We start from the raw sequence: 25,615 nt of genomic DNA, 5'->3' as shown, positions 1-25,615 counted from the left end.
TTTATTGGTGCCCATTTTTGTTTTTGGTTGTGTTTCTCTCTTTGTCCCTGTCCTCAGCCCCCTTTGTTCCCACCGTCGCCTCTGCTTCTCTCTCCCTCTTTCATGCTGCTTTATTGGTCTCAGAAAGCCAGGTCCACTCAGCACAGAGTGGGACTTGGCTGCTCCTCTGTGTCTTCTGTTCCTTGGAGGCCTTGGGATGAAGCAGGATAGGTGATTTGGAATATTTGGAAAACCACTGGACAGGTGGAAGAATCACCAGATAAAGAATTATAGGTGCCTGGGTTTGAATCCCAGCTCCGCTGCTTATTAGCTGTATGATCTTAGACAAGTTACTTAATTTCTGCAAGTCTCAGTTTCCTCTTCTGTAAAATGGGGGTGATAATTCCTACTTGAAAGAGTAGGATTTAGAGAGGATTAGAGTTGTGCATGTAAAGATCATTGCCAGGCACACCCAAGAGGCATTTAATTATGTTTGAAAGCAGGAGCTTTGCTGAGTGATTGAAGAGGTCAGGGTTGATGGTAGCTAGTGGACTGCCGTTGGTTAGCTTTTTGCCTACTTAACTACATAATGTTAATTATATAGTTCATATATTATTACATAAAGTTATACTATTCCTTTTTTTTTAAAGTTATACTATTCCTTGCCTTTATTTACTTTAGTAAATATAGTGGCGACCCAAAGGAGGGCTAAGTGGGCCTTTAGTGTCCCCCTGTCGCCATTCCCTCCCACTCCTGTCATCATCTCCCCTTACCCCAGCCACTCTAAATAAATATAAGTGCAAATTGATTGTTATATAAATACAGCATTAGGAGTTCCTATGATCGTGTTCCCTCTTCCAACCCAATTGCTACATACAAGTCTGTTTTATTAAAAATGTCTGGTTCCCTACTGTGGTACTGATGCAAAGACTTATTTCTCCCAGAAATGATTTGTCGCCGATTTATATAAAAGAAGGTGTAAAATAATTTCTGAACATTTTATTTTGTCTTATTTGAGGCATTTGTAGTAGAGAAATGGGTCATGGTTATTCTACCCTTTGTGCTTTACTAAAGTGGAATAAGCCAAGGCCAGTGGGTCCTCGCAGATCACGGGGCCTTTGCTATTCCTCTCAGCCCTAGTTAAGCTTGGCTGAGTCTCTAGGTCTTAGCAGCTGTTTTGGAAACTTGATAAAAAGCATAATATGTTGGCAATATGAAAGATACTTTGTGGCTTTTTAATTAGTATCTTTTAGCATATTGTTTCTTTTGAGGGGGCCTTAATATCGAGTATCTCCAGGGTGCTCAGTATTTTTTTTTGAGAATTCATTTATTTATTTATTTATTTATTCTTAATTAATTAATTAATTAATTAATTTATTTATTTATTTATTTGAGGTGAGGGTCGGGGGAGCAACAGAGGGAAAGGGGCAAGCAGAGCCCAGTGTGAGGCCTGATCTTAAAACCCTGAGATCAGGACCTGAGCCAAAATCAAGAGTTGGATGCTTAACAGCCTGAGGCACTCAGGCTCCCCAGTGTGCTAAGTATTTGATAGAGCATACGGAAATTTAAATATTTATGTCTCAAAGTATCAGAAAACAGTGGCTCAGATTGCATCTTACCTTATATGTTCATGACTGTAAAAATTAATATTGTTAAGATGACAGTACCCTCCAGTTGATCTACAGATTCAATGTGGTCCCCAGTACAATCGCGGCCTTTTTTTTTTTTTTTAACGTTTTGTTGCAGAAATTGACAAGTTGACCCTAAAATTCATATGGAAATGCAAGGGATCTATAGTAGTCAAAATAATCTTGAAAAGGAAGACTCACATTCCCAATTTGAAAACTTATTAACAAGCTACAGCAATCAAGACAGTGTGGTTCTAGCATAAGAATAGATATGTAGGGCAGCCCTGGTGGCTCAGCGGTTTAGGGCCTGATCCTAGAGATTTGGGATCGAGTCCCGCATTGGGCTCCCTACATGGAGTCTGCTTCTCCCTCTGCCTGTGTCTCTCCCTCTCTCTGTGTGTCTCTAATAAGTAAATAAAATCTTAAAAAAAAAGAATAGCTATGTAGATTGATGGAATAGAATTGAAAGTCCAAAATTAAACCCCTGCATTTATGATCAAATGATTTTTTAAAAGATTTTATTTATTTATTCATGAGAGACAGAGGCGGAGATATAGAGCTATAGAGAGGGAGAAGCAGGCTCCCCACGGGGAGCCTGATGTGGGACTGAATCTCAGGACCCCAGGAGCACACCCTGAGCCAAAGGCAGACTCTCAACCACTGAGCCACCCAGGCGTCCCTGATCAAATAATTTTTGACAAAGATACCAAGACAATTCGATGTAGAAAGGACGATCTTTTCAACAAATTATACTGGGGAACAACCAGATATCCAGATGCAAAAGAATGAAGTTAGACTCCTACCTGACACTATATGCAAAAGTTCAAAATGACTCACAGACCTATGTGTAAGAGCTAAAACTCTTAGAATATTTAGAAATAAATTTTGGCGACCTTGGATTAAGCAATGATTTCTTGAATACGACACCAAAAGCATAAGCAACAAAAGAAAAGAAAAAATAGGTAAATTGAACTTGATCAAAATTAAAAACTTTAGTGCTTCAAAGGACACTATTTAAAAAGTGAAGAAACACACCACAGAATGGGAGAAAATATTTACAAGTCATATATTTAATAAGAGACTTCAATGAATCTTTATATTTTAAATATAATAGTAAAAAGACAACTCAGTCAAAAATGGGCAAAAGATTTGAATAGGCATTTTTCCAGAGAAGATACACAAATGACCAATAAGCACATGAAGAGATGCTCAACATCATTAGTCATTAAGGAAATGCAAATCAAAATCATTATGAGAATACCTTTTCATACTAGTAGAATGGCTACTGTAATAGGAAAGATATGGTGAGGATGTGGAGAAATTGGGACCATCATGCCTTGCTGTTGGGAATGTAAAATGGTGCAGCTGCTTCAGAAAATAACTTAGTGGTTCCTTAAAAAGTTAAGGAGACCCAGCAATTCCACTAAGCATATATCTAAGAGAAACAAATATGTATGTCCACATAAAACTTGTACACAATTGCTCATAGCAGCATTATCCATAATAGCTCAGAAGTGGAGACAACCCAAATATCTGTCAACTGATGAGTGGATAAACAAAATGTGTCATATCCATACAATGGAATATTATTCAGCAGTTGAAAGGAATGAAGTACTAATTGATGCTAAGATGGATCAGATTAAAAAACATGCTAAGTGAAAGAAGGCTGTTAAAAAAGACCACATATGGTGTGATTCCATTGTACACAATAGGCAAGTCCACAGAGACAATAAGTAGATTAGTGGTTGCTGGGGCTAGGAGAGGGTGGAATTGGACATGACTGCTAATGGATATAGGGTTTCTTTGGGGGCGGGTAATGAAATGTTCTAAAATTACATAGTGGTGATGGTGAATATATTAACATCTCTTGGATTGTTCACTTGAAAAGGGTGAATTGTATGGTGTGTGAACTAAATTCAATAAAACTGTTATAAAAAATTGAGGGTGATTTTTTATGTGTGAATAGCATTTTGTTGATTTGTGCTTGTCCCCTTCTTGCCACTGTGAATCTTAAAGTTAGAGCATCACTGTCTTGAGCACTGGGCAGGTTACCATTGCCCTCAAAGCCTCAAGATGAGAAATTAAGGTTTGCGATCACTTCGTGCAGGAGAAAAGTTGACGACAGGCACACTGTTTGAGGAACGAAACCTTTTAAGGGGAATGCCCTGAGGTTGAGTTGAAGGCGTTTCGAGTTTTTTTTTTTTTTTTTTTTTTTACAGCGTTTCGAGTTTTAAGTGTGACTCTGTCCTTCCCGAGTTCTTATTTATCTTCCCAACTTCATCCACACACACCACATAGATAGTTTACGTTTTGGATCGCAGGCCTCGTTCCAGCTCCACTAAGAACCTCACTTTCATTTCTTAGATTTTTCCTCCAGGCTTTTGATCTTGGTCTGAACAGGCTTTCCTTGGAGGTGTAGAGACAGCAGCTGGAGGAGCCACTGGGGGGCGCCCTGCCCTCAGAGGATGGACTAAAAGGAATAACTTGCCAGGAAGAGGCTTATTAGGCCTGTGTCGGCAGGAAGAGATGACTCATTTTTCATCAAAGGCATTTCAAAGAAAATATAATGACAGGATGATGTCAGAGGAGCAGGTGGAGACAGGAACCTTGATTGAGGCTGGAGGGAGGGGTTGAATAGAACGGTTGCCTGGGCAGTCAGAACGATGGACTGGCAGAGATCACAAGAAACATCACCTGTTTTGTAGTTCCTTTCTCATGAGCTTTGGTGTGGGCAGTGCTGTTCATGTGCCTTTAGAGCATGTGGTCAAGTCTCTGCTTGTCTTGGGTGTACTGTGTTCATATCTGGATGAGACATCTCATGACACGCAGTGTGCTGTGTTCCTGCACCCTGTACATTAACTCTATGGCTGGCAGGGTCTATGTCTTGGAATTGAACCGCACATGCTCATGGCAGCTGGAATGTGGCATTTCCCTTGATATATTAGATACAGGAACTTGCCTAGATATCAGAAGGTCAAATCTCAGGGACTTTACTTTATTGCCAAAAGTACTCTGGTTCCCTCCAGTGTTTTTGTTTTGTTTTGTTTTTTCAGTTCCTTTCAGTGTTGGGCAAGAGCTGGATCTTTGCTCTAACCTCAGATAAATTTCTTCCCCCCCCCCTTTGAATTAGAGGCCCTTTGTGGTGTGTATGGATGAAGCTGATAAATGGGGAAACCTTACAGTCAGGAAAAAGGATAGTAAGTTTTGGTATCCCTTCATATTTCAAATCACTAAAGTTGGTTAGGTATTCAGGCTTCCATTTGTTTTATTTTATTAATTAACTAATTTATTTTTAGTAATCTCTCTACCCAACATGGGGCTTGAACTCATGACCCCTAAGATCAAGAGTCACATGTTTCACATACCCTTGCAACCCCTGCTGAGTGAACCAGGCACCCCCAGGCTTCCATTTATATTAAGATTGGAAGAGAGTGCTGCTGGTCACTATTATTCTTTAACACTTTCCAGAGTCTATATGATTATCAATTTGGAGGCTAAATTAGTTTTCCAAAAGTTAAAAGAGAGGATATTTATTGCTTGTATTCTGTGTCAGGATTCAGGTCTCCCAAGAAGTATCTGGGGAGAAATGGCTTAGCAATATCAATTGCTGCTTTTGTGCTTTATGAATCATTTATCTGAAAGTGGCTTGGAGGACTTCTTGGACAGAAGATACTGCTTCTCTTTAAGATATATCATAAACAAGAAAAAAAAGCCAAAAAAAAAAAAAAAAAACCAAACCCAAATACAAAAAAACCTCAGAATTGGAAGAGAGGGAGGAAAGCTTACTATTTGGTGCTGACAATGGGATGTTTTTGGATAATTACTACCACGTCTGTTGTGGACTAAAGCTGATCTTCTGGTGAGAAGGACATCAATCAGAAGGGGCTGAATCATACCACATTTTTTAGGGAAGGGTACTGGGCTTCCCTGGACCCTACATGACAATATTCCTCCTCCCTATAACTCTCCATGAAATGACAAATCATTAGAAGAGACCTTTAGCCTGAAGTGCCAGAGGACCCAGGGAAAATTTCTCTAGCATGGGTTTGATTTGGGAGCTCCCTGAGGGTAATCTGTGATGAGCCTGTTTCAGAGAGCCTGACTCTGAATTAGAGGAGTCTGAGCAGAAGCAGCAGTCTTGACCTAGACATGTTTTCTGTACCTGCTCATGATGTATACAGATCTTCTCTCCCTTTGGTTATGAGCTAAAGTTATGACCTTTGATTATGACCTTTAATCATAAGGTTGAACAGTGATAAGGGAGAAGTATTCTAACATACCAGTTAACTAGAATATTTATTCTAGTTAAACATAGGAAGGGAATCTGTGGGGGCTGGGATTCCAAACATCTTTTTTATTTACTTATTTTTTAAGTGGGAGAGGAGGACTTTTAGGGCTCATTGTCACCTATAGAATAAAATCCAAACTCATTTTGTCATTTAAGGCCTTCCATAATCCAGCTCAACTTTCTATAAAATTATTTTTATCAAAATTATATTTATTCTTTTTAAAAATATTTTATTTATATATTTATTGAGAGAGAGAGTGTGCGCATGAGCACAAGCTGAGGGGAGGGGCCGAGGGAGAGGGAGAAGCAGACTCCTCACTGAATAGGGAGCCCAACGCAGGGCTTGATCCCAGGGCCCAGAGATCATGACCTGAGCGAAAGCAGACGTTTAACTGACTGGGCCACCCAAGTGCTCCAAAATTACTTTATTTTTGTTCTTGTTTTAAAAGGTCAAATGTTACAATGAGGTTTATAAAAAAATAATCTCTCCCTCCCCACTTCTGAGACATGCTTCCAAGTCATTTAGCTATTTTTAGTATTTTCCACTACATTTCTTTCTTTTCTTTTTTTTAAAAGTAGACTCCAGCCCAACATGGGGCTTGAACTCACAACTCCAAGATCAAGAGTTGTGTTCTCTATTGACTGAACCAGCCGGGTGCCCATCTACTACTTTTTTTTTTTTTTTTTTTTTTTTTTATGATAGTCACACACACAGAGAGAGAGAGGCAGAGACACAGGCAGAGGGAGAAGCAGGCTCCATGCACTGGGAGCCCGACGTGGGATTCGATCCCAGGTCTGTGGGATTCGATCCCGGGTCTCCGGGATCGCGCCCTGGGCCAAAGGCAGGCGCTAAACCGCTGCACCACCCAGGGATCCCTACTTTTCTTAAATATACTCATGTACTAGTGCTTCTTGATTTTTCATTTTTAGACATTATCTGTTGATGACCTACCATTGAAAATTTGGATTTACTTCTTTCATCTCTGCCCTCCTCCCTCTTCCCCCTTTTCCCATTGTCACACATCACTACCATTGTGGGGTATTCTGTATTTAAGATTATTATCACTATATAAATATTTGCTTAAAGGTGAGCCATATAGTATTCTGTAATTACATTTCATTTCTTGATGGACTTTTTTTCTTCATGGAATTAGTAATTGCCTTATTTTATTATTTGTTTACTAGTCTGTGGCCCTATCTTCATGCTCTTCCATGGAAAGCTAAGACAGCTCTCAGTATGTTGTAAACATATCAAATAATCTCTCTTATTTATTTATTTATTTTGGATCAAATAATCTTTTAGTTCAATATTTTCTTTGGAGATATCCCCCAGGAGCTTTCTTTTCTCTAATTATGTTCTCCAACTCAGGCCTTTAGTAAAGTTGTCATCCTGAGACTTTCCTTCACCATCACACTCGGAAATTCCTTTACCTCTCCTGTATTCGATCCTATGTTTCTTGGATCTCATGCTGCCATTTTTCTTGGTTCACTCCATCCAAGGATTGGGATTTATCTTAGAGTAGCTTCCTGAGAAAAAGATATATGAGAGGTAAATAGTTTCGAGACTTTGCTTACCTGAAAATGTCTTTATCTGAAAGTTAATTTTAATTTCTCTTTGAGTAAGAGTTTGAGTATAGACTTCCAGGTTGCAAATGACGTTCCATCAGAATTTTGAAGGCATTACTCCTGCCTGCCAGTGTTGCTGTTGAGAAGTCCTGTGCCATTCTGTTTTCTGACTTCTTTTTGTGACCTGTTGTTGTTTTGACAGCTATTAGGGTTTTATTTTTATCTCTAGTGTTCTAAAATATTATGATGATGTACATTTGTGAGGATCTTTTTAAATTTGCTGATTTGAGTTCTCTGTGGGTCTTTTTCATTTGAAAACACATCTTGCATTTATTAGTTCTTTGATAATTTCCTCCCTTGCATTTTCTCTTTCTGATTCTGCTGTTGGATTTTGGGCTAATTTGATGACTTCACTGAATTCCTCCCCCCCAATATTTTCTTTTTCTTTTTGTTCTAATTTATGGTAAAGATCCTCAATGATATCTTTCAACTCTTTCTTGCAATGGTTTATTTTTGCTATTGTATTTTTATTTCTAAGCATTTAAGAGATTTTCTGAGTGTTCTTTTATAATACTACTTGTTCTTGTTTTATGGCAATGTTGCCTTTTAGTGCTGAGGATATTAGTTACAGTGCCCCCAACCCCCTCGATGTTTTCCTTTGCTTCCAACATTGTCTCTGTTTCAAGCTCCTTTTGTTCATTTTAGTCTGTTTTTCATGTTCGAGACTCTTAAAATGTCCGCTTTTCTTGGTGATCTTCATAATGTAAGAATTAACCCTTTAAAAAGCTGAATGGAAGCCTAAAAAGCTGATCAGTGGTGTACTCTTAACAATAACCAGGTAGGGGAAGGTCTTTTTCTCCAGAGAGGAATTGGCTAGTCTGCTACTGGGGCCTTGTAATCCTGGCTGCCAGAACTCTAGTGTTGCCAGTCAGGTTAGGAGTCCCCGTGGAAAGGCTTGTTCATTATGTCAAATTTCACTTGATCCCCCTATTTTTAGTGAGGCACACTTCTGACCTCATGTGGGCCTGAAGACTTCAACCGGTCTTGTTTGCACCCTCACCCCGCAGCTTCCTTCTGCTCCCCTCAAGCCTTCAGAGGCCCACAGTACATCCAGTTCCCCAGCCTTTCTGGAGCCCTGCAGCACAGATTACCTGGTTTCTTACTGTTCCCCACTCTTCACAGGCACTTAGCAGAAAGAGTAAGCTGAAATTGAAGTTAGTGACCATTGATCTGTCCACTCTGCTATTTTTCAAACTTTTGTTGATGTTTTTTGTTCTCCTTTTCTGCGGGTTTGTGCCATTTTTATTCACTGTCATTTTCCTGAGGTCTCAAAGAATGAACATAAATATTCATGTTAAGTCTGCCACCTATAACCTGAAGTTGGCAGAAGTGAATCTTCCCAACTTCTCACTTGCTCACTCTCTCCCAAATACACAAACCCTGTACTCTAGCTTTGCTTATATTTTCTTGTTTCTGTTTTCTTGCTCAGGCCATCTTTCCTCCTGGAATGTCTGCTCTTCTCATTTCAGACTGTTGACATCCTACACATTCTCTTAGAGCAAATTTATGTACCTCAATACATGGAAGCCTTTTTTAAAAAACATTTCTCCTACTGGAAATGACCATTCCATTGACTGAATTTCTAGATTTCTTGTGCACCAAATTCTTGTGGTCTTACCACCCTCATGACACAGCATACTGCCTTATGCTATAATTATTTATACACATACCACTTCCCCAGTTAGATTGTAAGGTTTTAAAGTGTATTGTAAGACTGCTTTGTAATTTGTTGTTGTTGTTGTTGTTGTCATGGGTAACAACATAGAACCTAGGCAACTAAATATTTCACAAAACCACAGTAGTTTAGGGCTAGAAAAGAATATAGAGCTCTAGAATGTCAGCTCATTTTATGAATGAATAAACAGATCCAGTGTGATTAAGTGATCCTACAGTCATATGATAAACTAGGAACAGAACTGGAACTGTCACCTCCTTCTCTAGTTCTTGAACTGCTAAATGTAGTGATAAAATCTGATATGTGCTTAATCAAATATTCTCATTAATCCAGGATTAACCAAAGGGCACTTTCTGTTTCATTCTTCTTGAACATTTTTGTACATAATCTTTTTGGTCTTAGTAATTAGGAAATTTTGTCATAGGTAATTTTTTTCTTCTTTTCTTTCTTTCTTTGTTTTGTTTTTTCGATAAATTAGGCTCTTCATTTATAGGTTTAATAGAAAAACTGAGCTGGCTAATAGTTTTATTCCAGAGTATCAGGGACCCATGGATTATAGGTAAGAGAAAAACACAAGCAACTGTACTGAAAGTGCCCTGATTACAAGGAAATCTTCAAAAATCAGTGATATTATGCATTTGGGGTGATTCTTTTTCATTTACCAGTAGAGTGCAGACCCAATTTGGATGAGTCCTAGTTAATTGGAGTTTTGCTGTTTGGTAATTCATAAGGATTATTGCTTCAAAGTTATCTTTAAGTTGTGTCGAAAATTATCTAGCTCTTGACAGGCATTTCCAGAATGTTTCAGATAAACTTCAGAGATTTAAATGCTCCAGGAATATCTACTGGGGAAAGTTAAACTACGGCTATTGGGACGCCTGGGTGGCTCAGCCGAAGAGCGATGAGCTGAGCTAAGAGCGTCTGCCTTGGCTTAGGGTGTGATCGGGGATCTGGGGATTGAGTCCCACATTGGGCTCCCTGTGGGGAGCCTGCTTCTCCCTCTGTCTGTGTCTCTGTCTCTCTCTCTGTGACTCTGATGAGTAAATAAAATCTTAAAAAGAAAAAACTATGATGACTATTGTCTGTTTAGGGTTTGTTGAATATCAGCTGTGCCAGTCACTGATTAATCAAAAATGTAATACCATCCTTTTCCTCATCACCCTCCTTTGGGAACTTGAGGGTAGATGGGCAGGTATTTATACCTTTCTTTGAGATTCAGTTTTCATTAGGGTTTTGCCTTACAAATGAGGCTGATGATTGTAGACAGTTTGATACTGAGTCTGGCTTGCAATCTCCACTGAGCAAGCTATTGCTAGACAGTCTGTGGTGATGAACCATAACCAACCTCTAGGCTAGATTGGGCTCTGCCTAATATCCACGACTTTTGGTTTTATCCAAAATAGAATCTGTTGTTCTCAGATTTGAGAGAGTAAGGGTTTATTGTTCTCATTGGTGTTTCTGCCTTTGACTGTTTCTGCATTGCCACCTGGCTGCCGTTAGAGGGAATTCACTGTAGCTTTGAGTCCCTGCAGAGGGCTGAGAGGAACTATCCCTGTCTCCAGGATGGAGTGTGTGTTCTCTTCCCTTAAAACTGTTACCCATATTTCCTTTCCTGACTTGTTAAGTCAGAGGCAGCTGGGAGGATGCACTGGGGAAACATTACTCACTGGGCACACATAGTGGCCCTGACTGCTGGTAGGGAGTCTGGGCTGAGCTGAGAGTGAGTCAGTTTTGGAAATGGAAAAATGTAGGGTAGTGGGGGGTAGGGATTGTATGCCAGTGACTGCTTCTTCACTGCCTGTTCTTTCCTCTATTTAAGAACTCATCACATGGGGTGCCTGGGTGGCTCATTCGGTTAAGCGCCTGCCTCTTGCTCAAGTTGTGACCCGAGATCCTGGGATTGAGCCTCACGTAGGGCACTATGTTCAGCGGAGAGCCTACTTCTACCTTTCCCTCTGCCTACTGCTCCCCCTTTCCCCCTGCTTGTTCTGTGTCAAATAAATAAAATCTTAAAAAAAAATCTCACAAAGTTCTGAATACTGGGGATCAAGTTGGCGCAGCCAGTAAGCCAACCAACTTTGAGGTGAGAATGTTTTCATGGAAGGAGTGAACTGACTGGACCTAGCATCTCTGCCTTTTATGTCGTGTGTGTGGGTTTTGAAGCAAGCTTGAGCTTGTGTAATGAAAATGCTATGTGTGTGAATTTCACACAAATAGAATAAAAGCAGTCACAGAATCTTTGGTCTTGGTTATAAAATTCAGTCTTCTGTGTCCATCTTTGTCCAGTAGGGGTCACTGGGGGTTTAAGCTCTAAATGAGAGAAACTGCCAGATTCCTCATCTTTAAAAAAAAAAATTCCTTGTCTTTATTGTGGCCCCTTTGTATATTGAGCACTTTTTTTTAATATTAGAGCAGAAATAAAAAATGTGGACTTTTTTTTTTTAAGATTTTATTTATTTATTCATGAGAGACACAGAGAAAGAGAGAGGCAGAGACACAGGCCGAGGGAGAAGCAGGCTCCATGCAGGGAGCCCGACATGCTACTCCATCCCGAGACTCCATGATCCCTCCCAGGACTCTAGGATCACGCCCTGGACTGAAGGCGGTGCTAAACTGCTGAGCCACCCAGGCATCCTAAAAATGTGAACTTGTATTAAGAATTTTGTGGATCCAATGACAACTGGATCTAAGAGATTTCCAGGGGCAATCCCAAGCTATAAAGAAAGAAATGGATGCCTATGGGGGGCCCTCTGTTAGGAATAGTCTCTGGTAATATTTGTAGTCAAAGAGTGCAAGGTAAAGCAATTTTTTTTTATAAAGCTGTAACTACTTGAAGATTCCACAATGGAAAGGAACTGAAAGGGATATGAAATATTCTTTTAATTTTTTAAATTCCAGTACAGTTAGCATACAGTATTATATCAGTGTCAGGTGTACACCGATCATTTTAAGATGTCTAATTTTGAACATGAAAATAATACAAATTTACAAAATTAGAAAAATAAAAAATCCAATAAAAAGAAAGAAAAATATCTATCTATTGAGTATTTGAAGAACAGATTATTTCAAGCGCTAGGTGAAGCAAGAAACCAAGACTGAGGTGGAATTGGTTTTATAAATAAGACTGGAAGAGACTTTTCAAAAAAATCAAAGGAAACCGGGGAAGAAAACTGTTAAGCATCTGGTGTGTACCTACCTACAACCCTGAGAAACGGGTACATTTATACACATTGTACACTTTAGGAAACTGAAGTTCAGTTTAGAAGATCAGGCCTGGTGATCTGATTCTCCTGAGAGAGAGAAAGCCTGGTGTTAGATTCTCCTGAGAAAAACCAAAATGATTCTTGTGTTGTGGATTAGGGTTCAGAGCAGGCTCTGGGGGTCCGCAGGTATAAAACTGACAAATCTTTGTCTTCAGGTGTTAAGTTTTCCCTCTTTATCATTTAGGACTACTGCTAGGATCTAGAAAACAATCTCGCAGAGATCTAAAATTAGCTGTTTGTGTGCAAAGCTTGGTTTCCATGGATAAGTAGTTTAAGTTGGTCTCACTTACCTACCTCTTATCATCGTTGCCTGGACTCTTCTTCTGAGTCTTGAATATAACTAGCAATTATCATTCTAAAGCCTGCCTGTTTACCTTATTCTTATTGTTGAGGTCCTCACCCTTTGTCAGCCACATGCCCATTCTGCCCTCTTGCATTCCAAGGTGTTTCCGAGAAACTAAAGTGGATCACATATTTCTTAGCCAGACCACACTAAAAGATGTTTGCCATTGAAACCATTTTTATTTGGGAAAGCATTTTAAAAATGTGTTTAGGCTGGATAGGAGTCAGATGCTAACTCTCCATCATGAATTCACTTGGAATGAGGGATATTTCTGGATAAAAATAACAATCCTTAGCAAAATTCAGGAGCAATCTCCATGGACAAAGCTTCTTTCCCTTGAATTTTCTCCATTTATTTAAGATACTGGCTACCAGAGTTTCCTGGAAAAAACTTAATAGCTAGATCTCATTATTACTTTGTGGGGGGAAATAATCAGATTCTTTTTTTTTTTTTTTTTTTTATAAATTAATTTTTATTGGTGTTCAATTTACCAACATACAGAATAACACCCAGTGCTCATCCCGTCAAGTGTACCCCTCAGCGCCCGTCACCCATTCACCCCCACCCCCCGCCCTCCTCCCCCTCCACCACCCCTAGTTCATTTCCCAGAGTTAGAAGTCTTTATGTTCTGTCTCCCTTTCTGATATTTCTCACACATTTCTTCTCCCTTCCCTTATATTCCCTTTCACTATTATTCATATTCCCCAAATGAATGAGAACATACACTGTTTGTCCTTCTCCGGTTACTGTGGCCAAGTTCAAAAAGGGTGTTGCCTGAGTTCTCCTCTGGGATTTTGATGGGATCTTGTCTCACATTTAGATCTTTCATCTATTTTGAGTTTATCTTTGTGTATGGTGCAAGAGAGTGGTCCAGTTTCATTCTTCTGCATGTGGATGTCCAATTTTCCCAGCACCATTTATTGAAGAGAGTGTCTTTCTTCCAGTGGATCGTCTTTCCTCCTTTATCGTATATTAGTTGACCATAAAGTTCAGGGTCCACTTCTGGGTTCTCTGTTCTGTTCCATTGATCTATATGTCTGTTTTTGTGCCAGTACCACACTGTCTTGATGAACACAGCTTTGTAGTACAACCTGAAATCTGGCATTGTGATGCCCCCAGATATGGTTTTCTTTTTTTTAAATTCCCCTGGCTGTTTGGGGTCTTTTCTGATTCCACACAAATCTTAAAATAATTTGTTCTAAGTCTCTGAAGAAAGTCCATGGTATTTTGATAGGGATTGCATTATACGTGTAAATTGCCCTGGGTAACATTGACATTTTCACAATATTAATTCTTCCAATCCATGAGCATGGAATATTTTTCCATCTCTTTGTGTCTTCCTCAATTTCTTTCAGAAGTGTTCTATAGTTTTTAGGGTATATTTTGAGAACCATTTGAATGGTAAATGGTTCTCCAACCTTTTATTTTCAGGTTGTAGGTGTCCTTCTGTCTAAAATGAGTCTCTTGTAGACAGCAAATAGATGGGTCCTGCTTTTTTATCCAGTCTGAAACCCTGCGCCTTTTGATGGGGTCATTAAGCCCATTCACGTTCACAGTTACTATTGACAGATATGAGTTTAGTGTCATCATGATATCTATTTAGTCCTTGTTTTTGTGGATTGTTCCACTGAACTTCTTCTTAAAGGGGAGTTTTAAGAGTCCCCCTTAAAATTTCTTGCAGAGCTGGTTTGGAGGTCACATATTCTTTCAGTTCCTGCCTGTCTTGGAAGCTCTTTAGCTCTCCTTCCATTTTGAATGAGAGCCTTGCTGGATAAAGTATTCTTGGTTGCATGTTCTTCTCATTTAGGACCCTGAATATATCCTGCCAGCCCTTTCTGGCCTGCCAGGTCTCTGTGGAGAGGTCTGCTGTTACCCTAATATTCCTCCCCATGAAAGTCAGGGACTTCTTGTCTCTTGCTGCTTTAAGGATCTTCTCTTTATCTTTGGAATTTGCAAGCTTCACTATTAAATGTCGAGGTGTTGAACGGTTTTTATTGATTTTAGGGGGGGATCTCTCTATTTCCTGGATCTGAATGCCTGTTTCCCTTCCCAGATTAGGAAAGTTTTCAGCTAGGATTTGTTCAAATACATATTCTGGCCCTCTGGCCCTTTCGGCGCCCTCGGGAACCCCAATTAAACGTAGGTTTTTCTTCCTTAGACTGTCATTTATTTGCCTTAATCTGTTTTCATGGTCCCTTAATTGATTGTCTCTTTTTTCCTCAGTTTCCCTCTTTGCCATTAACTTGTCTTCTATGTCACTCACTCGTTCTTCCACCTCGTTAACCCTCGTCGTTAGGACTTCTAGTTTGGATTGCATCTCATTCAATTGATTTTTAATTTCTGCCTGATTGGATCTAAATTCTGCAGTCATGAAGTCTCGTGAGGCCTTAATGCTTTTTTCTAGAGCCACCAGTAGCTGTAGAATAGTGCTTCTGAATTGGCTTTCTGACATTGAAGTGTAATCCAGATTTTGTAACTCTGTGGGAGAGAGGGCTGTTTCTGATTCTTTCTTTTGAGGTGAGGTTTCCTTCTAGTCATTTTGCTCAGTGCAGAGTGGCCAAAAACAAGTTGTATTGGAACACGGGGGAGTATCACTGGTCCCTCTGGCTGGTCTTCTGGGGGAGGGGCCTGCTGTGCTGATTTTCAGGTGTTAGCACTTGGGGGAGCTGCTCTGCCCCTGCCTGCTGCCGGGCTCAGCGGGGGTTGTTTACCCCGTGGGGCCCCAGGAGGAACAGCCGCAGTTGCTATGGCAACTCTGGAAGCCTGGATTTAGCCTCCGCAGGAACTACGGGGCTCGGGCTCTCGGTTCTCCGTCTACAGGGCCTGGAGGCTCCGGGGCGGGGCCGCTGATCTGCTCGGCTTGGGGCAGGAGCGTCCTTGCTGTCCTGGGCCCTCCCGGCCTCTGCCTGTCCCAGGGGGAGGCCGGATCCTGGGCTGTGTCCCGGCGCCCTGTGCTCCGGGGCCTGCGATGTTGGATTCGCGCTCCCGCCCCGCAGCCCCCTCCGCGGAGCCGCTCCCGAGCCCTCGGAGCTGCTCCTGCTCCGGTCCCGCGGTGCGCGCTGCAGCCCTTAGGGAGCTCGGCGCACTCTCCTGCGCTCGCAGGTGTCTGTTAGTGTCCCCGGGAGCCCGAGGGCATCCCCGCTCTCCTGGGTCCTGCTCCAACTCCCTGCGGGCCCCTTTCCGCCCGGGAAGGTTGGTGCAGCTCCTGCTCCTCCGGGACGGGGCTCTCCTGTCCTGGGGACACTCGCCCCGGCCTCAGCCCGGCTCCTCGCGGGGCCCCTCCCCCTCGGAGGCCTTTTGTTTCTTTATTTCTTTTTCCCCGTCTTCCTACCTTGATAGAAGCGCAGACTCTTCTCACTGTAGCATTCCAGCTGGTCTCTCTTTACATCTCAGGCCGAATTCGTAGATTTTCAGGATGGTTTGAAGGTTATCTGGGTAATTTGGTGGGGACAGGTGATTTGGGGACCCTGCTCTTCCGCCATCTTGCCCCTCCCCCTCCTGACTCCGACCTCTCTCTGATTGCTCTCCAAATACCTTCAATGACATAACCTCATTGCTGGCCTCACCGGCTCCCTACTGGAAGAAATCAATGTTAGTGAAGGATTTATGGAATAAATGGAAAGTCGAAATGGGTAGAGAAGGCCAGGAAGGCATTTCTGGCAAAGTCTGAGTAGTTATTATCTTATTCCTTCTGCCAAGCAAGAGGAGGAAAGCTGGCAAACACCCATGTTCAGTGAATAATCAGATTCTTGAAGAGAGATTATTTACAATAATAATATGGATTTTAAGATGGACTAAATATTTTTGTCCTTTCCCTTTTTGAAGCAATGCCATTGAAACCTTATTTGATTTATTCATTGAGTTGGCAGCTTAGAGCTGTTAAATACCACACATTTTACGTTGACTTACCTCTTAGCATTGGCCACTGAAGTTGTCTCGATACCCTGTTGGGGTATAAAAGCTTGAGTAGAGTAACAATAACAACAATAGCTAACATTAATGAGATAATTTTTAATGCTTTAAAAAAAAAGTCAATAGTGAATGCTATCTGGTGGGCCAGATAGTGCATGTGTTTTCTCCCTTTATCCCCACTGTAACACCATGAAGAGGTGATTTTATTATTCCCATTTTACAGATGAAGAAACTGAGAATGAAAAAGATTAAGTAATTCACTCAAAGACACACAGCTAGAAACTGTGAAGTCAGAATTTGAATCTAGGTTTGGCTAACAGAATGTGTTAAGTTGAGAACTCTGGGCAGAGAAAGAGGCACTTGGGTTCTAAGAATGGGTTTTCTAGGGGCGCCTGGCTGGCTCGGTCATTCGAGCATGTGCCTCTTGACCTGTTGTAAGTTTCAGTCCCACATCGGCTGTAGACATTACTTAAAATAAAAATCTTTAAAAATGGTGATCCACTGTCTTCTGTCCTCCGTTTTTAAAAAAGATTTATTTATTTGAGAGAGAGAGAGAGAGAGAGAGAGTGAGAGGGGCAGACGAGGAGAGAATGAATCTCAAGCAGACTCCCTGTTGAGCACAGAGCTGGATGATGTTTGAACCCCGACCCACAACGTGGAGACTCACAACCTAGAGATCACGACCTCCCCAAAACAAGAGTCAGATGTTAAATTGACTGCATCCCCTGGGTGCCCTTTCTGTTCTCCATTTAAAAAATAAAATACAGAGTGTTCTAGATGTTCTTGTGAAATTTCTGGATCAGTAAATCAGTTTTTTGCCAGCTTTAAGAAAAAGCAAAATTTCTACTGTGTTCTTGGAGTCATTTTTTTCCTAAAACTCCCAAGTGGATTTAGAATTCTGGTGTTAAAAGTGGTTCAGCTTCTTTGTTAGTGTGTGTTATCTGCTGGGCCATCTAGAGAATAGTGAGTTATTCCTGCTGTAAGATGGATAATTTTCCAGGCATTTGCTCTCTCTAGTATGTTTTTTGCAGTCAAAATAGATGCATTCCCAAGAAATACTTATATTTTGTGACTCTTCATGGTTTATGGGACCTTGTTTAGTTCTTTTCAGTATGTTCCACCCTTATACCCTTGGCTCTCACAGTGCTCTTTTGGACTCTTCTTGTTCATTAATTAATTAATTCACTCATTACACAAATAGTTGTTTAGGGATGAGATTTCATATAGGAGAGCAGAATTCATCTAGCTTCAAAAACTTGAGTGAGAGAGTAAAAATAAGCAAACAAAGTATAATATAATCTCAAGAGAGGGTGGGATGGAGGGAGTCACCAGGGAAAATTCTATGGAATTGGTTTTAAGCTGGTCTATACAAATGGGATTTTGACTTGAGGGAATGAGAAGGAAATACATTCTAGAGTAAATGAGGAAAATATTGTAAAGCCCGGAGATTTTTGGATTTAATTTGCTGACAGTGAGGAATTGAAAGTTTTAGAATAAAATTACAAATGGATATTTATTAAGCATTTAAGATGTACTGGTCATTACGCATGTGTCAGGGAAATTAAACTCACAGCGAATGTGGACAGGATTGGCATGTTGGAGACTGGGATTAGGCAAGTTAGAGAGATAATCAATTTATTAAGGTTTTGTGCAGTCTGCACAGTATTCAGAGGTCTTTGTGGTCAGATGTGGTTTGTATGCTGCTCCTTCAAATAATAATAATAGCAAATAATTATTTAGCACAGGTTGTTTGCCAGGCATTATCTAAGCACCATAAATATATTAACTCATTTAATACTCACTACAGCTCTATGAGACGGTTATTATTAGTAGTGTCATTTTACAGATGAGGAAATTGAGGCTGTGTGAGGTTAATTAAATAATTTGCCCAAAAGTGCTAATGTGACATAAACATAGTCTGGATTTGAACTTAGGTGATGTGACTTTAGACTGAGCTTGTAATTACCTTGCTACTATAAAGCTTATGGAATCTAGATTACTGAGCAAGAAATTTGGGAGAGTTTTCTAACATTACTATTTTCAGGCACACTTGGGTATGTAGAATATTCTTTGTAGGTATTTCTGGGCCTTCGTGTATTGATTGTTGTCAAAATCCCACATTGCTAGACATTAGAGCCAGGAGTCACAGTGTCTTCTGATTAGCTCCTGTGAAACACAAGTCCTTCTGCCTACTGGACTCATGGAAGGAGACAGATGACCAGAGCTCAGGGCCAGGCTTTGATGCCTGGATCCTGCCATTTTCAGAAGCCTGGGGTTTCCAGTGCTATTAGTCATACGCTAGTCTCTGAATTTTTTTTTTTTTTTTTTTTTAAGGAGAGAGAGAGAGAGAAGGTGTGTGCTCCTGCAAGTGGAGGCGGTCGGGAGGTAGAGGGAGAAGGAGAGAGAGAACTCTAAGTAGGCTCCACAACCCTGAGTTCATGACCTGAGCTGAAATCAGGAGTTGGATGTTTAACAACTGAGCCACCCAGGCACCCCCAGTCTCTACCAAATTTTTAATCTGAGGTATATTTGTTGTTTGAAAAATGCCTCCTCTTTGTAAGCATTGTTTTCCCAGATTTTAGTCTTTTAAATGAGTCTTAGAGTTTTAGTCCATATCTGCTCAAGTTAAGAGGCTTGTCCACAAGCTTATTTTATTTATTTTATTTTATTTTAATTATATTATATTATATTATATTTATTTTTTCATGAGAGACAGAGAGAGGGGCAGAGACACAGGCAGAGGGAGAACCTGGCTCCATGCAGGGAGCCTGATGTGGGACTCGATCTCGGGTCTCCAGGATCACGCCCCTGGGCTGAAAGCGGCACTAAACCGCTGAGCCACCCAGGCTGCCCTGTCCACAAGCTTTTTGAGACCAGGTATAACTCCATGGCAGTGTGAGTAACAGTTGCGGCGCCCCCTTTCACAGGCTTCCTTTCATCTCAGTTGCAAATGTTAGTGATTCTGAGGTGTTGCCTTGTTTTGAGATTTCTTGTGGGTAATGGTTGTGGGTGACCATCCTAAATTCTCATGAGTGAAGTAACCCTAAAGAGAGGCAGATCTAAAATCTTAATGAAGTTTAGAGTCTTGCTTTTTACAGGGCTTCTTTGGTGGTTTGGGGCCCTGCCTAATGGCTGTATGGAAGGGATATCCTGGGGGGTGCTAAATATGACTTTAAATGGCTCATTCTTTGTATAATAAATGATCTCTAAAAAAAACCCCGAGTCACTCCCTCCTGCCAGCCTCTAACCACTTCCTATAAATGACAGCACACAGATCCATTTTAGTTTTGTTAAGTGAAAAATTCATTTTGTTTTCACAAAGGCAGTCCTTCTTTCTCCCTCTAGACAAATGTACATACACACAGAGGCTGGAAACATGTAGAAAAATGGTGTATCCAAGGTATAGGGTGCCATCTTATGAAGAGCAAATGGCTTTGGATACCTTTCATTGTCTTCTCTAATAATAACAGTAGGTTCAGAATGTGTCTTGACATTCGAGTGCTTTGGATTTTTTATCTAGGTATTTTTGACGGCACAAGCATGATATGTGATTTTCTAATTAAGATAGTTTTGCAATGGCTTCTGGTAGTAGAATAAGGTAGAGAAATGGCTTTTACTTTAGGAAATGAAAACATAGTAAAGATATTTATAAGACTGCAAAAAGACAGTTGTACAATGGTGATATAGGCAGCACTAGCACTGTGCTGTGTGTTGAAGTTCTTTCCTTAGAGCAGGGTGGGGCTGTGTACAAAGCCTTGTAAAGAGGAAGTATCCCAGACATATACATATCTAAGTTTAAGTTGATGTACTTAGTTTGCCAGAACATTTTAGTAAAGGAAGACAGTGTGATAAAATACATTGATTTAAAATCAGGCAGATAAAAGTTCAGATGTCAGTTCATCTTCTTACTTTGTGACTTTGGGCAAAATAACTTGACTTTTCTGAGCCCCAGTTTCTCTTTAAAAAATATTTTTTATTTATAATAAAACTTTAAAATTTGAGTATAGGTGACAAAATGTTGTGAGCCCCAAGTTCTTGATTTATAAAATATCCCCATTTATAATAATAATTAATAATGTATAATATAGCATTAATGCTAATAATATTGTCAGAGTTGAATGAAGTAACAGATGTGAAAGTGTTTTCTAGTTGCCACTCAATACATGTTAGCATATCATAGTATTAGTATAGTATATTATTATAAATGCCCTTCCAAGCAAGTACTTCTTTGGCTATCAAAGCTCCGGGGCTTCTCCAACAGCAAGACGTGGGTCATTATCATCATCTTTGTGTCCACCGTGTCTAGCTTTATGCTCTGTGTTTTTAAATTGAATGAATGAACAAAATGTTCTGTTTCGCAAGAGAGCCCTGCTCCAGAGGGAGCTCTGGTTTAGTCTCCCCTGGATTCCACTATCCATTTTCCTTCTGTTGCTCTTATTCTTTTCAGCAAACACTAATACATTTCACATGTCAAGAAAAGTTCTCTTGACCGTACATCCCTCTCTGCTTTTGTTTTACAGCAAAGTTCTTGAGTATTTTTCACTTCATTGTCACTAATTTTTCCCCTCCTTCTCTCTTTTTTACATTTAACTTTTAAAAATTATATTTGAGGTATAATTGACACATTATATTAGTTTCAGGTGTACAACATAATACTTTGATATTTGCATATCTTGCAAAATGATTACTACAGTAAGTCTGGTTACCATCTGTCACCTTATATAGATACCAAAAAGTTTTTTTCCCCCCTTGTGATGAGCACTTTTAAGATACACTCTCTTCACAGCTTTCACATATGCAATCTATCAAAAAATTTTTACCTGTAGTCACCATGCTGTTCGTCATAGCCCTCTAAATCCCATTCTCTCATGAATCACTCCAGTCAGGTCTTTTCTGGCATCAAAACTCCCCTTATTAAAGTCACTAGCAACCTCCACATCCCTAAATTCAGTGGTCCCTTTTTTTTTTTTTTTAAGATTTTATTTATTTATTCATGAGAGACACAGAGAGAGAGAGAGGCAGAGACACAGGCAGAGGGAGAAGCAAGCTCCATGCAGGGAGCCCGATGTGGGACTTGATCCTGGGACTCAGGGTCACTCCCTGAGCCAAAGGCAGACGCTAAACCGCTGAGCCATCCGGGCGTCCCTCAGTGGTCCATTCTTGATCTTCATCATGACGCATTAAGAGCTTTGGCAATGATTAATTACTTCTTTCTTTTTTAAGATTTTATTTTTAGGTAATCTCTACACTCTACATGGACCTCAAACCTACAACCCTTAGCTCAAGAGTCACACACTCCCCCAACAGAGCTAGCCAGGTGCCCCTAATTACTTCTTCTTAAAACACTTCCTTCCCCTGGCTTCTGGGGCATCATGATCTTTTGGTTTTCCTAATCCACTGGTTTCTCTTTCGATGGTTCTTCCTCTTCCCTATCTAATGTTGTAGGGTTTTCCACACTTAGTCCATGAACTTCATCTCCTCTCTCTCTCTCTTCACTCCCCAAGTGATCTCACCTGATTTTCTGGCTTTAAAACTCATCCTGGGTCTCTCCTGGAACTCTAGATTCAGATATTCAGTTGCATATTCAAAGTTCTACTGGTATGTCTACTAGCATTTCAAATCTGCTATATCCAAAAGAGAATTTCTGCCCCCTCCTCAAAAAAAAAAAAAAAAACAAAAAAACAAAACAAAACAAAACAAAAACAACTACAACCACCAGTGAGGCCCAAACCCTTTGCTTCTCCAATGGTCTTTCCCATCTCAGGAAGTAGCAGTTCTGTTCATTCAGTTTCTCAGGCCTTAACTCTTAGTGCCAAGGCTCTGTCCATGGCTCTGTCCTCACCCCACATCCAGTCTATGAGCAAATTCTGATGACTCTTCCTTTATAATTTATCCAGAATATGACCACATCTTGCCAGCTCTAACACCACACTCTGGTCCCAGCTATTGTTTTTCAGCCACCAGTTTTCACTTACATTGTTGTAATGGCATTTTAACTAGTGGCCCTGCTCCCATTCTTGCCTCTCAATAGTCTCTTCTCAGTTTAGCAGCAAGGGGGGTTCTTTTTAAAATCCTGTCACACACTCACACAAAACTTTCCAAAGGTTTCCTACTTCATTTAGAATAAAAGCCAAAGTCTTTACGAGTGGCCTATACAGATGTAGGTGATCTGATAATCTCTCTTGCTTCATCTCTTGACATTCTCCCCTTTTCTCTGTGGGCTCCAATCAATATAGTTTTCCCCATGTTCCTTGAACACACCAAATCTACTTTTGCCTTTTGCACTTGCTTCTTAAAAAATTTGGCTCATCTTTTCTCTAGATAGCCATATGATTGGTTTGCTCATATTCTTTAGGTCTCTGCTTAAATGCCATCTTATTAGAGAAGCCTTCCCTGAACATCTTATATATAAAACGGGAAACTTGACCCTACTGACACTCCCTTCTCCTCTTCATCTCTTTTAGTGTTCTCCATTATATTTGTCTGACAAACTGTATATGTGTTTGTTTGTGTTTACTTTCCATCTTCTCCTACTCATATATAAGCCTCATGAAAGCAAGGTCTTTGTTTTATTCATTGTTCCCAGTATCTAGAACAGAGCCTGAAACAGAGTAAACAGTAAATATTGGATAAATGAGATATGGGTTCGCACAAAATTATAGATGATCTGGATGCCAGATTAAAATATATTGCATTTGTTCACCCATCAAGGGCCCTTTATTATCCCTTTGTTTAATAGATTATTCAAATCTAAAACACTTCCTCTTTTATTTATTTTTCTTATAGCTTTAAACAAATAAAGGAATGAACCACCTGAGTGGCTCAGTCGCTTAAGCGTCTGACTTTTTTTTTTAATAATAAATTTATTTTTTATTGGTGTTCAATTTACCAACATACAGAATAACACCCAATGCTCATCCCGTCAAGTGCCCCCCCTCAGTGCCCGTCACCCATTCACCCCCACCCCCCGAGCGTCTGACTCTTGATTTCAGTTCAGGTCATGATCTTAGGGTTGTGAGATGGAGCCCCATGTCCAGCTCTGCACTAGGCATTGAGCCCCCCTGCCCAAGATTCTTTCTCTCCCCCTATTCCCCCCAAATAAATAAAATAAATAAGGGTAACTTTATGGATATTAAAACAATTTGTGTTTTTAAGGCTTATTTGTGAGAGAATACAGCATATTTACATACCATAGTATAAAAGGCACCATAGGAATAAATAAAGAACTAGTTTGTTAGTAGGAGAAGCTATAACTCTTCCCCGAGTGAAAGGTGTCACAGAGGATGTTAGATGTGTTCCTCGCTATTGGGTCTTCTGTGTTATGTTTTGTATCCACACTTCATTTTATAAAAAATCTCTTCAGAGAAAAGTAGGTGACAAGAGGAACAGTGGTACAAGGAGGCCTTTGCATATTCAACTTAGGCTGTGTGAACTTCTTTCCAGGTTTTCAGTGTGTTAGGTTTATTGAAGTATATTTTATGTGCAACTAAAGTCACCATTTTGGGTGTACAATCCAGTGGATTTTGACAAATGCATACAGTTTAAGGAACCATTACCACAAAAAGTTCCCTTGTGTTTTTTGTAGTTTGTTCCTTCCCTCACCCCCAGACCTTGGCAACCAGTTACCTGCTTTCTGTCCTATGTATAGTTTTGCTTTTCTAGAATGTCACGTGGATGGAACCATACAGTATGTAGCCTTTTGTGTTTGGCTTCTTCCATGTAGCACAGTGCTCTTGAGAGTCATCCAGGCTGTGGTAGCCGTAGGTTGTTCCTTTTTTATTGCCATGTTGTAGTCCATTGTATGGACGCCCTGTGATTTGTTTATTAGTCCACCAGTTCATGGATTTTGGGCTGTTTCCAGATTTTCATTATTTTGAATAAAGCTGCTCTTAGTTTACATACAGGTTTTTCTGTGAACACAATGTTTTCACTTTTCTTGGGTAAATCCTAGGAGTGATATTGCCCGATCATTTGGTATGTGATGCATCACTCTATAAGAAATTGCCAAACCAGAAACTGCCAAACCAGTTGTGCCGATTTACACCCTCACCAGCACTGTATGAAAGTTCCAGTTGCTTCATATCCTTGCCAAGACTTGATATAATCGATCTTTTTAATTTTAGTCCTTCTAGTAGGTATGTGGTGGTAAAGTGTTTTCAGTTGTTGCTACAGCCTCCGTATCAGGTTTTCATTTGTCAGCAGGCCTTAGTTTTGTGGAAGGCATTGTTTTCTACTGTCATTGAGCAGCTATTCCCCGTATCCCCTTGGGCAGCTAGTGGTGGATTTTCCAACTCTGAAAACACTGGTTTTTTTTTGTCCTCCTCGTTCATCTTCATCGCTCCGTGATGTCAGATCTGTCTCCTGGAGCTTGCTGTGTATGTGATGCTCTGGCGCCTCTCCTCCTCCTCCTAGGCCGTGGGTGTGGAAGGGTTGTCCCGACTGGCCAGGGTACTACTCATGGACACTTAAAATACGTCCTTGTGTACTTTTAACTCCTCCCCACAAGTGATTGCCTAGTAATTCTGTGACTTTTTTCTTTTGGCTTCATCCTGAAGCCTGGCGTTCCAGCCTGGCGGGGAATGGAAAGTTAAGAGTGTGACGTCCTCTGACACCCCCCCTTCTTATAGAAGGGTCTGAGGTTTGTTTGTTTAAGCTGGACAGAGGATGCCAAAGATAGAAATTTGAGTCAGCCCAGCACTAGCTTAGGCGCTCCTTTTCACTCTCCTGGTTCCTCCTTCCCCTCCCCCCCTGGCCAGTTGTTTCCTGGGCTTTGTCTGAGAAACACTGTGCGGTGTTAGCCCCATCTAGGGCTGCCCTTCAGTCAGGGGCGAGATGGAGGAGAAGCCGCCAGGAAGTTTCTGACAACACTGCTGGGGCCGCCGCCTCTGTGCTGACAGTTTG

General features: G+C 40.6%; 1 protein-coding gene across 7 annotated transcripts in view; it reads left to right on the top strand.

The window, feature by feature from the left end:
• Positions 1–25,615, top strand: part of MACF1 (microtubule actin crosslinking factor 1) — a 341,743-nt gene that overhangs the window by 85,563 nt on the left and 230,565 nt on the right. The gene's annotated exons all lie outside the window — the stretch shown is intronic.

The sequence above is a fragment of the Nyctereutes procyonoides genome, unplaced genomic scaffold (genome assembly GCF_905146905.1).
Source record: "Nyctereutes procyonoides isolate TBG_1078 unplaced genomic scaffold, NYPRO_anot_genome, whole genome shotgun sequence".
Lineage (NCBI taxonomy): Eukaryota > Metazoa > Chordata > Mammalia > Carnivora > Canidae > Nyctereutes > Nyctereutes procyonoides.
The sequence above is the reverse complement of the archived record's forward strand: the minus strand, read 5'-3'. Positions and strand labels throughout refer to the sequence as shown.